The sequence below is a fragment of the Lygodium microphyllum genome, chromosome 15 (assembly GCF_053477565.2).
Source record: "Lygodium microphyllum isolate KBCC chromosome 15, Lygodium_microphyllum_v1.1.10, whole genome shotgun sequence".
NCBI classification, from domain to species: Eukaryota; Viridiplantae; Streptophyta; class Polypodiopsida; order Schizaeales; family Lygodiaceae; genus Lygodium; species Lygodium microphyllum.
The window spans coordinates 131664154-131681255 of record NC_141149.1 but is presented as its reverse complement, the minus strand read 5'-3'; positions in this window follow the sequence as shown (position 1 = coordinate 131681255).

The window sequence follows — 17102 nt, the reverse complement described above, 5'->3', positions numbered from 1 at the left end:
TGCCAAAAAATATAAATTATTGTAATTCTAACATTTATTCTATTTTTGCTAAGTAAATAAATGAAATAAAAATCAACAGTAAACCTATATATTTCTATAACGTATTATTTCAATTTATAAATCATGATTAATTGATTCCATTAACCAATTACTTGAGATGATAAAAAATATTTTTCTAAGAATTCTTGATAATTTTAAGTACTGATGAGAATTTTAACTAGTTTTTAAATCTTAAACTTTTTCAAATGATCAATTTAAGAATATTTTTTGTTATAATTAATTAATTTTAAGTTATAATCTAGTCTATTTCTTTATTCTTAAGTTTATCATATTTTTAAAGAAATTTTAGTATTATTTTGACAAATACTTTTAAGTTTAAAAGATGAAAAATTTAGAGAAAATGAGGGGTCTCTTATTATTTAAATAGATTCTCTCTGAATGAAACTAACAAAAATCTAATTTAAGAGTAAATTTAAAAATAAAATAATTTACCTCAAGCGGATTAACAATCCTATTTTCTAGGTTAATACACTTGCGAAAGGCCATAGTGGATGTGAAGGGTGAGAAAAGAAAGGATTTTCTTATAGGGGATCCATGCGTGAAGTGTTGTTAACTCCTATTTTATAGATAATTTTCACTCCCTCCCCCCCCCCCCTCCCTCTCTCTCTCTCTCTCTCTCTCTCTCTCTCTCTCTCTCTCTCTAGACTAGACTAGACTTGTCATTTTTGTGTGTTGAAAATGAAAAGAGGGATCCTCCTTTAAATAGTTTTAGGGGGGAGGGGAGGGGAGGAGGGTTTGTCTTTTAATGAAGGTTTTAGTAAATGAAAGCTAATCTTATTTTATTACCTAAGAAGGGTTTTTCATTTTTAGAGAAGAAAATGAATGTTTATTTAATTTAATGTAAGTTTTCTAATTTGATTTTTGTCTTATGTGAGAAAATGAGGGAGAGTTTTGTTTTCCCATTAAATCATAAAGGGGGGAGGTTAGATTCCAACGTGGATCACAAGAAGGGGCAGTGTCAGCATGGATCGCAAGGAGGAAGAGTCGGGGAAGTTGCAAAATGCGCCCCATTTTTCGATAAGACTCCTCCTAAGGATTTAAGCCCTATCCTTTTTTTTCAAAATTTCTTTTTTTCTTTTCTTTATATATATATATATATATATATATATATATATATATATATATATATATATATAAAATTAAGGGATTATTTTGTGACATTGATTTTTTTAATTATTAATTTTTTTTCAAAATTTAGAATAAGATATGAATTATTCTAAGGAAATTATGGCTAAGGAAAAATTTACAAAACTGTTGAGAAAAATTCATGCACGGTGAGCGAAACCAGGTACTAGCTTCATGTAAGCTATGCAATCCCAAAAATTTCCATCTTCACTGCATATAGTTGTAAGTAAGCTAAAATATTATGGTGGTTGGTAAACAATTTAAACTCATTTTCCACAACTTGCAAAGTCCTAACCACTGCAAATTCCAATTTTGTAGAAGCATGCATGAGTTGTTATTGCAGCTGTTGCTCTTGAGACTACAAATACATATTAAAACTCTAAATCTATTGTTTTATCTCATCACTTGCTCCTGCAAAAGAACCATGAATTGATACATCACTCATCTTGTACCGTTTTGATGGCCTTCACGCTAGGTTGAGGGGGGTATTAAGTCGAATGCCTTAATCATGGGGGTTTAAGAGAGAACAATGCATAGAGTACAATTTAAAATGAATAATAAAAGCAAAGATTAAATTGATTTGAGATCCAAACATTTTGGATTGAAGCTATTATGAAGCCCTTTGATTCATATGATGCACAACAAAGTAAATCCAATATATGTACTCACAGTATGAGTGAAATACCTTGTGTTGGGATGATTACCCAAAAACTCTAAGATAAGAACTCAAACATAACCCTTCTATAGGATAGCACCCTATTGTACATATGCTTTATGCAACCATAAACTCTTCAAATCTAATCTATAATCCAAGAAAAAATGTAGCATTAGTTGTTACCATCAATCGAGCATGATATCAAGTGATTGTAAACCCTGAATCTTATGAAATCCTTGTGTAGGCCTAATTAGAAGAATTTAGCACTATTTGATTGTTATATAAATTAGTATAAAACCTCCTTTATGCTACCCCAACATCACCCTAAAGAGGATTCTACATATTCTTTAGACATCCACTCATTGTACAAGCATATGCATTTGATATTTGATTTGTGTGTTCAAAGATTCATACTGAAAATTGTGGACCGCAATATACAACAACCTGAATATGCTATTTTACCATGTTTCCATAGCTCATATAAGCCACAAATCACATCTTTGCTACCCCCGATCAATAGCATGAAGTTCTAGGAGTGTTCAACCCATTTCTCTTTACAAAAGCCTCCAACTTGCATGAGTTTTCAGCCTCCGTTTTGTCCACATTTTTCCCCAACCCTTTAGGAAAATTATAAAAATTTGCACCCTATTTTCTCGTTTGTCCCATTTCCCTTGTATACATAAGTCCCCTATGTTTACACAAACTCCTATAGAAGGTCATATGCAATCAAACTCCTAGTCATAGTTACAACTTTCTCTTCTCCTCTTGAGTTTTAACTATATTCCTTGTAGTTAATTCACTAAATAAATACTCTACAATGTCTCCAACTTACATATAACATGTTTTGCCATGTCTTGTGTACAGACCCTTCACTTCATGAAGTTACACGATCTCATTTATCTTCATAGTATGGACCTAAAATCACATGATAGCATGAAAACAATTTTGTATAATCGTGTGGGAGTTGTATAAATTCATGCAAGTTTACATGTATATATTAATGTGTATTTTAACAATTAATTTCATGTGCAGAAGAACACTCAGTTCATTGAAATATTTTTTCTTTAGTTGGATTTCCAAAATTAAGAAAAATTTATTATTTAATAAAATTCAAACATTTAAACTTCCAAACACATTGCTATGTATAGTTACAATATCATGTTTATTAATGAGATCACTTAACACTTTTATATACTCACTAAGAGCTTTAATGTGAGAGACAGAAGATATATAGAAGTTATGGAATAAAAAAATAAATAAATAAGTACAAGGTTTACATAGATGGATCTTCAATGTTACTCACAATGATATTGACCCTTGCTAAACTATCTACTTCAAGGTCCATCTCAATATCTAAACCTAGAAAAAAAATTAAGCTCACCACTAGTATTGTTAGTATGCTCATCATCATTATCATAAACAATGGCTACATGATTGTCTTCATGTACAATGGAATTATCATAATCTATGTGTCTCATGCCATTTTCATCCTCTACCTCTCTTAGTTCATGATTAGCATCGTGTATATTATGAGGAGCATCATCTATACATTGAATAGATGTAAAGGCGTTATATATCCCTCTAAAGAGTGTGCATATTGAGATCATAGACCACCATTTGTTACTCTTAATTATTGGTTGAAAGATATTACTTTAAGTGATTTTTGGTAGAAATATAGTATAATTAAGGTATTATAAAGTGAAAAAATCAACAATGTTCTTCATGGTGTATGTTCATATGAAATCCTTGTGTTTCAATAGAATATTCTTCATGGTGTATGTTCATATGAAATCACCATAGCTTTTTAGAGTTGATGGTTATAAATCCATTGGCATGATTCTTGCTTGTCGCATTAGGTCCTATTTCCACCACATTCTTGAACCACTTAATATCCATAAGATATACAAAAAATGTTTGATAATCAAGCTTGTAAATATCTTGGATTATGCCAAAATCAATCATCCATATTTCCAACAGCTCCCTCAAAGCTAGCAATCACTTCATAAGCTTGGGTGTTTCAATTATCATTAATCCTTTGATTCCAAAAATGCTTTCTCCCACACCACACGACATTGAACATTGTACACTTGATCAAATAAGAGTGATAAATTAGATAAGTACAATGATGTTGTTGGATTAGTAATTACTACCAAAATGAGACATTACATATACATAGCTTTGGCCCATATCTTGGACATAAACAATATAATTTCTTTTGATAAGAATCCTCTTGTGTGCTCTCACTCAATTATTGTGATGACCACACCATTATCTCTCTCTTTTTTCTTCATCTCTTCATGCAATCAATCAAGATTTAGATCCTTTAGAAATGCTTTTAAATCCGATGAATATGGTAGCGCACACTCATTGTGTGTGGAAAAGATCCTCCTCTCCCTTCCCCTCCCCCCCCCCCCCCCCCCCCCCCCCCCTTTTGAATCCTCATACATTGCCACCCATCCGCTTATCACATATTATTGAGCACACATAATATATTCATTTTTCAATGCAACCCTCTATCCAAGATCTTACTTCAACCTCTTCCCTAAGGCACAATGTATGTCATTCTTGAGTCTTGTTCATTGCTATGTGATCATGGGAGGGAGGAAACAGTTTGGGAAATAAATTCAAAGATATATATAAGTGATTCCTATACAAATTAACCTTCAGCCATGCTACCTTCAAGTCTTTCATTTTGACTCACAAAGTCCTTTAACATCTTCATATAAAACTCAATAAAGGACATCCATAGAGTATAAAATCTGCCACATATAGCCATCTCATCCACCAAATGAACTATGAGATGCAGTTGGCTTGTAAGTATGTTTCATGGGGTTAAGTCTTCTTCACTAAACACACTGCCTTAATCCACATAAAAAAAGCATTCAAAAATTTTGTGGGATCGATTTCCTTTGAGCTAATGTACCTAGGAAGAAAGACATATCAACAATCTATTAGCACAAACAAGTGAAACATTGCATTTTGTAAGCATGTAAAATTATCTATTAGTATGTAGTTATTTTAAACTCACAAGGTCCCCTAGCTTGTATGTAGTATATGTTAACCCTCAAATGAACAAGGTAGAAAATCTAGAAAATCTAAAGCAGAAGACAAAGCCAAGGCAAAAGCGGAATGGAGAATGAAGGAATGCCAAGAAAAATAAAAAAACACAAGAAGTGTTAAAAATTCCTAAATCAAGGAGAGACGCTCAAGAAAAAGTGCAAGTCAATACTTTTGTAAAAGAGTGCAAGGTGCACCATGATTTATTAAGTGTCGGGCTCTAACCTGTGCACATTGTAAATGTAGATGTGTGGTAGGAAGGAAGCTAGGAAGATAGAAGGACAATGGAAAAAAGGGCCGGCCATGTAAAAAGGGAATGACTGCCCAAATGCGATTTAGGGCTTTGTATATAAAGTTCAAAAGATGAATGAGAGCTCATTCTTTGGTGTGTGGCAAATTGGACTCTTCTTCTTCTCTCCTTCTCTTCTCTTTGCTTGCTTGTGTGTGCTTGAGGGGGGAGTGAGAGAGTGTGAGGGAGTGAGCGTGTGAGGGTGAGGAATCAAGGAGGTGAAGCTCTCCACCATCTCCTCTCTTCTTCTTCTCTCCTCTTCTCTTCTCTTCTCTTGTCTCACTTGCTGCTATGGAGGATGGAGCTTGGAGGTGGAGGTTTGAGGATGATTGAGCTTGCATCAAGAATCGTGGAGCTATTAGAGTGCTTGAGAGAGGAAGCAACTCAATCAGGCATCAAGGTAAGCTCACTACACTCGTAGAGAGGGATAGCGCGTCGGCTATATGAGAGGTTGCCATTAGTGCTTGCTTGAAATGCTTGGACAATAAGCGGTTTGTGGGTCTTGGTGGTAGAGCTTGTGCTCGCCTCTACATTTTGGTTCCATTTGCCGAGACCAATTGATTCTAGCTTGAGCGCTTGTGCCTCACTAGTACTGGTCGATAGTCCATGAGGATAGCAATGCCTTCCTCATCGTACAACATGTACGGGTTTACATAAGGCTCATCGTTACTAGGCTTGTCTAGTGGACTAGAGTGTCACTCAGTGGATGGGTCGCGTAAGGTTCAGGTGGTCAAGGGATACCCATAGGATTTATTTCCATCTTAGGGATGGTCAATTTAGTGTCATTTGGTGTCGAAAGGGCCAATGGGGCTCCCCTTCCTAGGAAGTTTGGTGACCTATTCATGAGGTGGGGTTGTTGACCGTAAGGTTGCGGGTATGGGAGCCTCCAAGGTAATCGAGAATGCATGGTGTCATGGACGAATCTACCACAATTAGCACAAGGTGGTGATGTAGGGTCCTGACACTCAGCTAGCAAGTGGTTTCCACCACAATGCACACATTGGATGTGTGGGCATGTTGGTCATCTCATCATCTCCTGTAGTTTGGCTATGCCCTTCCTAATCTCTGCTAGCTCTTGTCCTGACTCAGTGTCCTTCCCTTTGTCTTGCGTGCTTGCGTCTACTCTCTTAGTTAGCATTGAGACCCTCTCGAAACTCCTGACATTGAATTCTTCTCAATTCGAGCCTTTAGAGCTTATTTCCTTAAGCTAGTCATCCACTCTAATAGCTTCCTTAAAGACCCTTGCCAGTGCATCTTACTGCAAGCTCGAGTTGCCAGACAAGGCTTTGTGGAGCTCATCACTTTGTATTCTACTGATGAATACTATGGATACTGCTCTTTTGGTTGCATTGGGATTCTCTTAAGAGGCTCCTCACATGGGTCACATATCTTGAATATCCTCTTTCTCTCTCTGCTTGACATTCATGAGTCGCACTAGTAGGTTGTCAGAGTACCCATGTTCAGAAAATATCTTAATGAAGAGATTTTTTAAGCCATTGAAAGCGCATGCTCTACATCATCTAGACTTGTGTACTCGGTTCGACCCTTGTTGCCAAAGCACAGTCCAAAGGCTTAGGAGCATTGAGTAGGATCAATGAGGCCGTTGGCCTCGCAGATTTGCTGCTCAAATTGCTCCAGGAAGTTGTATGGGTTGTTGGTAGCTTGGTATTTGTCCAGCTACCAATGCCACACTTGGTTCATATTGAGTGAGAAATGAGGAAAAGTAATACATGTCAATCTCTCTATCTGTAAGGTACATTCTCAACTTTGCTCCCCTAAAATGGCATTGATTGGGGTCTGAAACAACACACTAGACCATCAAGCATTTGGCTTTTTCCTAATTCTAGCACCTTGACGGAAAACTCTTAGCTCACCAAGATCACCCATTTGTATGACGGACACGTCAAGGATTGCATCCTCTCACTTTTCTTGAGGGTGTATTTTAGTTATTTAATTATTCTAACACACTTATGTTTGAACGTGCAAAACTAGGTTCCCTAATTAATCATTAAACACTGGTTTCTTCATGTAATTTATTGTCATAGACATGAAGACAATGTCAAACAATCATTTGAAAATAGTTATAAAATAATGTATTTATCCTACACCTTGGTTGACTCCCAACCCCATTAGTAGCGATGCTGCCAATGTTGTAATGCTTTGTTCTATGCCCGTGTTATCTAGAAACCGCTTTGTCAGGAGCTCGCTCAGTGTGAGATCTCCTTCCAACGCTCTCTCGCTCTCTGACCGATTCCTGCCCGCTAAGACTAGCAGTCTTTGGATCTCTCACATTTCTAAGCTTTGGCGCAAGTTCCTGGTTTGTTGATCCTAGTTGTAGGCAGTTAGGCCTTGCAAAGCCATGCGGGCTAGTTTTCTCTCTTCCTCTAGGTCTGCTATGATGTCCTCTACCAGCCTACCATGGTGTTCTAGCCGGGTTTGAGTATTGTATTGGTTCACTAAATGTTGGACAACCTTAGGAAAGTCTCCTAGGTTAAGCTCCTTATTGCTTCTACGGCATAAGTTGCTTCCTTCTATGTCTAGGACTTCTTGTTCTGCCAAGTTGTCAATCAAGTGGCATTGGGTAGAGGAAGAGGCAGAGGCCTAAGAGGGAAAACCCAACAACCAATTTTGTGTTGGAGTTGCGATCACCCAAGACACATTTCTTCGCATTGCCTCGAGAGGGAGCAAGCAAATAGAGATAAGGCTAACTTGAGATGCATTGACTGTGGAATCACTCATCTCTTTGTCGACTGCCCTAGCCAGAGACCATCCTCTAGTTTGGAAAACAAGCCATTGGTTCCACTGGGGTTATTCGGTGTCGAGTTACTCGATGGGGAGGCCACATCAATATTGCATGTCATGACCCGTGCGCAAACAAAGTAGGACGACATATCATTGCTAGGGCCTAGCAACTTTGATGCAGCCTCCATTGGAAAGAAAAGTAGGAGACATAGGAAGAGGAGACCAGATGAAAGGTCACCCTCAAAACCGAAAGTGCTAGGAATCTGCTGATTCGAGGGAAAGTCATTGATATAGAAGAAGATACATCGATGCCTTAGACAACTGAAAAGGAAAGTGCTAAGGTTGGGGAGTACCCCAACCTGAAGTGCCAGCTCGAAGCCATCAATAAGGTGAAAGAATGGGTAAGGGAGGACCATGAGTACCTAAAGGATGTTGAGCCCATACCAGTGAACAAGATCGATGATCTCTCAAGCATAGGCTCACCAATCTCTCTCCCATAACCAAAACCAAGGGAGACAATGGAACCACAAGCTGAACCATCTGGACAAAGTCTATGGACAAAGTCTAACCGCCTCAAGCCGAAAAAATAATCAAGGCCATTGGCAAAGAACCATAGACCTAGAAGAGAGACGAGTGACTAGCAACCTCCTCAATACATTGGTGACCACTTTGGTAACGCTGAGCTTAGGCAACCCGCTTAGGTAGCACCCAATGTTTTGGTAGGAGCTTAAGTAGTGGGTTGAAGAACCAAATGAGCCGATTGCCATAGATTTGCTTGAGCATGATGCATAAACTCAAATACTGAGTTTGATGCTGCACTCCATGCCTTAATCCCTACATGTCAACACCTTTTGGGAAGGCACATAAATGTACGCAGTCCTACAAGTCTTAGCACTAGGGGACGTCATCAGAAAGGGGATAGTGGACATAGGGGTAGGAGTAAGTGTACTAAGCCATGTGATACTCCAAACTTGGGAAAACCCATTGGTCGAGACTGCTAGATTTAATGTCACATTGGAAAATGGAATGAAGGTGAAGCCATTTGGAGTGTTGAAAAATTGCCCGGTAAAGATCGCAGAGATCTAGTTCTGTGTTGACTTCATAATCATGAAGGGAGTGGACTACGACATGCTTCTAGGATGACCTTGGATGCGCAATGCGAGAGTCATAGAAGACTTGGGCAACGGTCTTATCTTCTTGGGAAATCGAAGAGAAGTTGTGAGAGTGCATGTAAGAAGTTGGAAATAGTTAAATGTTGATAATATGCTATGTCACACTGACATTGGTATATAAGGAGATAAGTTGTAATTTTCATATCTTTTTGACATATCAATACAATTACAATCTTTCTCTCCCTTCTTGCTCCAAGCTTCCATGGCTTCTTCATCTTTCCTGTCTTTCTCTCTCCAATTCTAGTCTTTCTCTCTCCTCGTCACTCTATTTCTCTCTCTTCCTGCAGTCTTTCTCTCTCCACTACAGTCTTTCTCTCTCCTCTTCTTCTCTCCCTAGTTCTCTCTTTGACAAGTGGTATCAGAGCTTCAGTCTTTGATCCATTATTTTCTTCCATTTTCACTCTCATTTTCCTATTTCAAAACCAATTTTAGACAAAAATGGTACAAGACAGTGACTAGTGGAGTGCTGCAGGACAACTACAGTTAGCAATGACTACATCTGGAGTTATTCAAGGTCAGATATGGCGGGTAAAGGCTTAAATGGCTGGACGTCATCAAATTTCATGCAAAAATGGAGGTAACTAGGGTAAAGAATGGTTAACCGGGCTTAGTTACAGACTAAACTACAGTTACTTTTCAAAAGAGAGCTTCTCTTCTCTCTCCTTCAAGCTTTTGGCTGAAGCTTCCATGGTGGATGTCAAGAATCTTCACAAATATCTCTCTCTGTGCTGAATATCTCACTGCCAAACCATGGGGTAAAGATTCCTTGTGTCCTAAGCTTCAGGAGGAGTACCAGGCTTGATCATTGCTGAAGAATATTAGCCAGGAAGCAGCCCGAAAAATGCGCCAAAAAATGCGCTGATTTTCCTGCTCCTTCTCCCTGCTCAGCTTGCTCCACAACCTCAGCCATTAATCACAGCTCTTGAAGGCTTCATCAAGCACTGATTGGCAACAATCTTTAACCTCTGAAGTATTCTGATCAGCCATTCCTCTGTTCAAACCCTAATACACAGCAGGGCAGCCATAGCCACAGACATGGAAGCTCAAATTTCTCAAGATTTTGGACTTTTTCGACCTTCAAGGCTTCTCTAAAGCTGAATACAAGCTGGACAGACTTCAAGATTGAAGACATTGAAGAGATTTCAGCCCGTGCATGTCAATGAAGCTCAAATGGAAGGAATATTTTGGGGCTTTTCATCAGAGAGCTTAAATCTTTGAAGTTCAAGTGTTCAAGCAAGACTGGAGTATTGATCTTTCAAGGATTTCATCATATTGAAGCATGTATGGACTGCTTTCATGGAGATTTCAAGCTTTATGTTGGATTCATGGTGGATTATGAAGAACTCTTGCATCAATCGGGTTAAAGCTGATATCCATCATCATTTTCAAGCTTAATGGAGGTATTTTCTTTTGCTAATCTCTGAAATCTCTCAATAATCCTATTGCTAATGGCTTTTCCACTTGTTGATGAGAGGTTATTGATCAATTAATTCATTGGATTGATCAATAGATCAGAGAATAGTATTAATTTTCTTCAATTTCAACCTATTTCATTGAATTCCTTTTGATTCAAAACCATTACTCATCTTAGGTAACATTTGATCAGCTTGATGCATAACCTTGATCTGTTTTGTTGAAATTCTCTCTTATCCAAGCTGAAATATTGTAAAAGGGTAAGTACCAGCAATCAGTGAGTCACTGAATTGCATAGGTAAACCCTTCTCCCATCTCAAGTTTTCTTATCTCAATCAATTGCATCTCATGAAAGGCTGAATGGTTATTTTTCAATTGCATATCATGCTGATTGCTTAGCACACTAGCCTCTGCCATGTTGATATTCCCACCGAGGAAAAAGGTGGATGCCGGGGGAGATAGTGGGACAAAAGAGAGGTGACCCTCCCTCACTATCGAAGATCCCGAAGGGGTGGAACCAACCGACCCGGGGGAAACTTTGCCCACCTCCCGGTGATTCGGAGCCCGTGTAGGGAGCCCGTCCTGCCGTTTTATCCCTCACACAGGTACAGCGAGTGGAGAATTGAAGATTGAAGACTTTCCAACGACTCGAGTACCTATTGGAGTAAAACAGGGTAAAACAGGGCATTTTCAGGTTACCCACAGGGTATTTACAGGTGGATACAGGTACACCCTTTGATACTGAAGTACAGGTGCAGGTACTACAGGGTACCCACAGGTCCTATATACCCCTTTGCAGGGTTTGGTAGCCATTGGAGGTTACTTTCTTGCATTACAGGGTCAAAACAGGGCACTTACAGGTCTAAACAGGGTGTAGGACTAGATAGTTCAGACTCTGAAATTCAATTACATAATTTTTTGTCCTAAACCTGTTATAGCGTGCTATAGCTCATCTCGAAGAGGGCATTGTAAGCTTCGATTCGCACAAAGTTTTTTTGCAATCGGAGTTTTCTAGCCAAAGTTATAGCCGTTTTACTGACAGGGGGTACTGCAGGACTGCACTAGTATGGCAGGGCATAAAAGCAAAAATAAGGTCCAGGAGGACTATGCACAGCAAATCAGAGATTCTATGATGGAAAGCACACTTCAAGAGAACCCTGAAGAGCCTCAACAAGGAGAGATTAGCATTCTCAATGACGCTTTGTGTGCCCATGAACTAAGACATAAGGAACGTCATGAGACTATTTTGTCAGGAATGGAGCATATGATTTTATCATTTGATCAAACGAAGTCTACTATTGAGAAGATGATGGAATCAACTAACCGAACCAATGCTTCCATTGATAAGTTGGTAGAATCTAATGCCCAACTTATGGCACAATTTTCTCAACTCATGCAGTCACAAAAGGGATCAAAAGAAGCAAATGAGAAGGCTTGTTCAAATAGTGACCCCTCAGTTCCACTTCAGCCATCCAACCAAAATGGTTATGGAGATGGGATCATAGGAAGAAGAGGCATACCCAATAGTCAATATGAAGTGGGAGAAGCTTCACAAAGGCATGATGACTATTTGGGCAGTTTGAACGGCGCCAATACTCAAGCTTTTGGACTGCATACTCAGCATTCTAGGGGTGCTTTACCAACGTGAAGATTACAGGGTAATTTTCAGCCACCTGTTGGAAGATTTCAATCTCATTTTGGGGGTTCTGTACTTAGAAATTCCGATCAGCCAGTTTTGGGACAGCAACCTTTCCATGATAGAGAATTCAAGGATAAAATTGTTTTATCCAAATTCAATGGCCAGTCATCTTCACCATCAGAATTAGAGGAATGGACTTCTAAGATGGAGTCTTATTTCGACATATTTCCTAAAATTGATGATATGAAGATACATTTTGCCTCCCTCCACTTAGAAGGATTTGCTCACACTTGGTGGAGGTATATCAAGAAAGAGAATGTACTTATTGAGAATTGGGAAGCTTTCAAGGCACTTATGGCTGAAGTCTTTGTTTCACCTCTTGAAAAAGAGAAGTTAGAACGAAGATGGTATAACTTGGAACAAAGGAGCCTAAGTGTAAGAGAATATACAAACCAATTCCTCAACTTGACCATGTATGTGGAAAACATCAGTGATGAGGCCAAGTTACATAAGTTCATGTATGGTTTAGAACCATCCTTGTCAGCTGATGTTATGGCGCAAAATCCTACTTCACTTTTCAAGGCTATTGAGCTTGCAGAGCGCTTTGGAAGGAAGTATAGGAAAGAGTCTTCATTTCAGCCAAGTTATGGACAGCCAAGGACTGTTTTAAAGCAATGGCAAGTTGGTAACAATTATGGCAGCAATCATATGCCTAGTGGGAGCTTACGGATACCAACTTATCCTCCATTTAATGCTTCTAGGCTTCAAGGCAATTTCAGGACAGCAAACAGTCCAAAGGTTGAATTTAAGCAAGGTGACAATAAGCCTAAGTCTACTTCAGCCAATACAAATTCCAGAAATATTCCCATGGATCTTTACAAGGAAAGAAAGGACAAAGGCTTATGCTTCAAGTGTGGAGAAAAGTATACTCCTGACCATGCTTCAAAGTGTGTATACAAAAATGCCAAGCCAAAAATTCAGAGTATGCTAGTTCTTGAGGACCTTGAAAATGACATAGATGAAGTTAATGCAGTCCCAATCAATGCTGAAAATGAAGATTTCGAGGATGATGGTGGACAGGAGTACTTCTATGATCCATCTGACTCTTTTCCTTTTGATCCGGGAGGTTACAGGCTGATTTTGACCTCCTGTATAGATTAGTACTACTATTGAGTATTAGGTAATCTTTTCTTTTATCCCTTGTAATGCTGTACAGAGTAGTACTCTGTTCTATCCATCTCCTCTTTAGTTTGTTTCTAGGTTTGTTTTTTAGGACAAAAACTTTTGGGAAGGGATGGATTGTAAGAAGTTGGAAATAGTTAAATGTTGATAATATGCTATGTCACACTGACATTGATATATAAGGAGATAAGTTGTAAATTTTCATATCTTTTTGACATATCAATACAATTACAATCTTTCTCTCCCTTCTTGCTCCAAGCTTCCATGGCTTCTTCATCTTTCCTGTCTTTCTCTCTCCAATTCTAGTCTTTCTCTCTCCTCGTCACTCTATTTCTCTCTCTTCCTGCAGTCTTTCTCTCTCCACTGCAGTCTTTCTCTCTCCTCTTCTTCTCTCCCTAGTTCTCTCTCTGACAGTGCAGATGGACACTTGGAAGACTACCCCAGTCAACCTAAACGCCATCTCCACCATTCTAAAGGATGAATGAGACTAGATGCACGTTTTGGCTACCATCGACCTACCATTCTCAGATATAGAGGAGTACAAACAAGTTGTCAAGGTGACTAATCAGTTCAAGGACACACCTTTAGAACCAATGTGCATGATGACCGAGAGTCTACATGGAAGACCCACTCATGTTGCATTCAGAGTCCCAAGCAATAAATGCGAGCTCCAGGAGATCCTAGGATACTTAACCAACAAGTTGGCTGGCAATTGAGCGATGAACCTTAAGCCACTCCAAGATCTCTTGGATAAGCCCGAATGGCAATGGTCCTAGGTACATGATCTGAAGTTGAAATACAATTGGGCCTTACTTCTTGACCAATAAGAAGGGAATAGTCAGAAGGAGGAGAATTAGGAGCAACCTGACAAAGATAGCTCTGACTATGAATATGATGATTGTTCCTTCAGTGGAGAGAGCGAAAAGGAAATCAATATCCTAGAGTACGACACTAGGGGGACATGTAATCGAACAAATAAAAGCAGGCCCCAGTGGTCAAGGAGGTCAATTTAGCTAAAGGAGGAGAGACCCCATGACCTGTCTTTATAGCAGACGACTTGGCTGAGCAAGCTGAAGCAAGTCTTATCACTGTCCTACGAGAGTACATAGACGTGTTTGCTTACTCCCTAGAAGAACTTAAAGGAGTAGATCCGAGTGTGGTGACTCACAACATACCCATGACACCTGACGCAACACTGATCAAACAATGACCATATCCCATGAACTCAAAGCACATCCATGCTATCAAGGAAGAAATCAACAAGCTAATGAGAGAAGGATTCATCTACAAAATTGAACACACGGACTAGGTTTCCACCCTATAGTTATTGTATTAAAGAAGAATGAAAAGATTACTAGAGTGTGTGTCAATTACAAGAAGGTAAATGCATCTACGAAGAGAGATAACTATCCACTGCCATGCACATAGCACATGCTTGAGAGAGTAGCTGGCAAGGAGGCCTACAGTTTTCTGGACGGGTTCTCTAGAAACAATCAAGTGCAAGTGCATCCTAACGATAGGCATAAGATGGCATTCGTCTCACTGAATGCCATATCTAGAAACAATCAGTTTTCTGGACGGGTTCTCTAGAAACAATCAGGTGCAAGTGCATCCTAACGATAGGGATAAGACGACATTCGTCACTGAATGGGGAGTCTTTGTCTACATAGTCATGCCTTTTGGATTGACTAACACACCAGCCACTTTCCAACGATTGATGTGTATAATATTCAAATACATGCTAAGAAGGGAATTAGAAGTCTTCATGGATAACTTGTGCGTTCACTCTGCTTTGGTGAGAACACTTAGACAGGCTCCGAGCAGTCTTTGAACGATGTCGGCTATACTGCCTCTCATTGAACCCCTTAAAATGCCAATTCTAGGTGAAGCATGGATGTATCCTAGGACATGTGATATCAAAGAATGGAATTGCCATAGATTCCTCCAAGATCAAGGTCATTGTTGATCTTCCACCCCCAGCTGATTACAAGGGTGTTCAACGCTTCTTGGGACACACTGGGTACTATCGACGGTTTGTGTTAAACTATGCATTGATTGCTAGACCTCTATACAAGCTGTTGATTGTATTCGAGTGGACTGCGGAGTGCCAACGTGCATATAAGAAAATAAAAAAGGCTCTAACCACTACTCTGATACTATGAGACCTAGATTGGACACTCACGTTCCACATGCACATCGATGCTTCGAATGTGCTAACTTGGTGAACACAACCTAGATTATCTAATGAGCGTTGCTAACAGACAACTCACTAAGATTGAAATGAGTTACTGGACAACGAAGAGAGAGGGCTTGGCCATGGTGTTTACTGTAAAGAAATTTCAGCACTATCTTTTGGCTACGCCTTTCACTTTCTATGTTGACCATCAAGCCTTACTATACCTGGTTAATAAACCATGCACTATAGGAAGCATTGCAACATAGCTTCTTCTGCTTTTGGAATTTGACTTCTCCCTGAGTGGTAGTGCATAAAGGAAAGCATCACTATATGATTGACCATTTGTCTCATATCCCCACAAGAGAAGTGGCTGGCCAAGGCATTGTGGATGAATTGCCAGACGCACACCTATTCCACTTATCAAGTGAGAAAGATTTGTTTAGAGCTGACATGATGCCATATTGGGTTGATAACATAGTTCAAGTGCTTGAGCACGGTCTGTCAAAGAAACCGATAGATAAAGCCCGACTTAGGCGGCTCATTCTAAAGATCCAACCATACCAGTTAATAGCGTCCCACCTTTACAGGCTAGGACAAGACGACGAGTTACTACACAAATGCGTGTGTGAATATGAAATGCATGACATGCTAATAGAGACACATGGTGGAATTGCCAGAGGACATTTGAGTAGAGAAGCAACAACTCGTAAAGTACTGCAGTCCTAGTTGTGGTGGACTACCCTTTTCCAAGATGCTACACACTTCGTGAAACACTGTGACAAGTGCCAAAGGACCAAAGTCCCGATTCATAAGGATCAGAGCAATTAAGGATTGTGTTCATTGTTGTCTGCTTTATGTCACTAATGTAAAAGATAATATGAATGCTGAAAACCAAGAGCAACTTCAGCTCTTGGAAAAGTATAAAGATTGTTTTTCGAAAGATCTTCCTTATCAGCTTCCCCCTGAAAGGCCAGAAGACCATCATATTGATATTATCTCGGGCAGTTCTCCTCCTAACATAGCACCATACCGTGTGAGCTATCCTCAACAAGAAGAAATTAGAAAGCAAGTTGAAGACCTACTCAACCGTGGGCTAATTAGGCCAAGTAGCTCACCATTTTGTTCACCTGTTCTTCTTGTTCAAAAGAAAGATGGCACATTCAAGATGTACATTGATTATCGAGCCCTCAACAAAATCACTGTGAAGAATCGGTTTCCTATTCCCAGAATTGACGATATTTTGGATCGTCTAGGAGGCTCAAAGGTTTTCAGTCGCATTGATCTAAAGAGTGGTTATCATCAAATTAGGGTAATACCACAAGATGTACACAAAACTGCTTTCCGCACTTCATACGGTCTTTATGAATTCTTAGTGGTTCCTTTTGGATTAACCAATGCACCAGCCACCTTTAATCGAATGATGGAGCGCATCTTTAGAGAGCATTGACAATATGTCAGTACTTTCTTTGATGATATTCTTGTCTTTAGCAAGAATGAAGAGGAGCATCATCAACACTTGGAAATTGTTCTACAATTACTACAACAAAATCAACTCTTGGTAAATGGTAAAAAGAGTAAAATTTTCATGCATA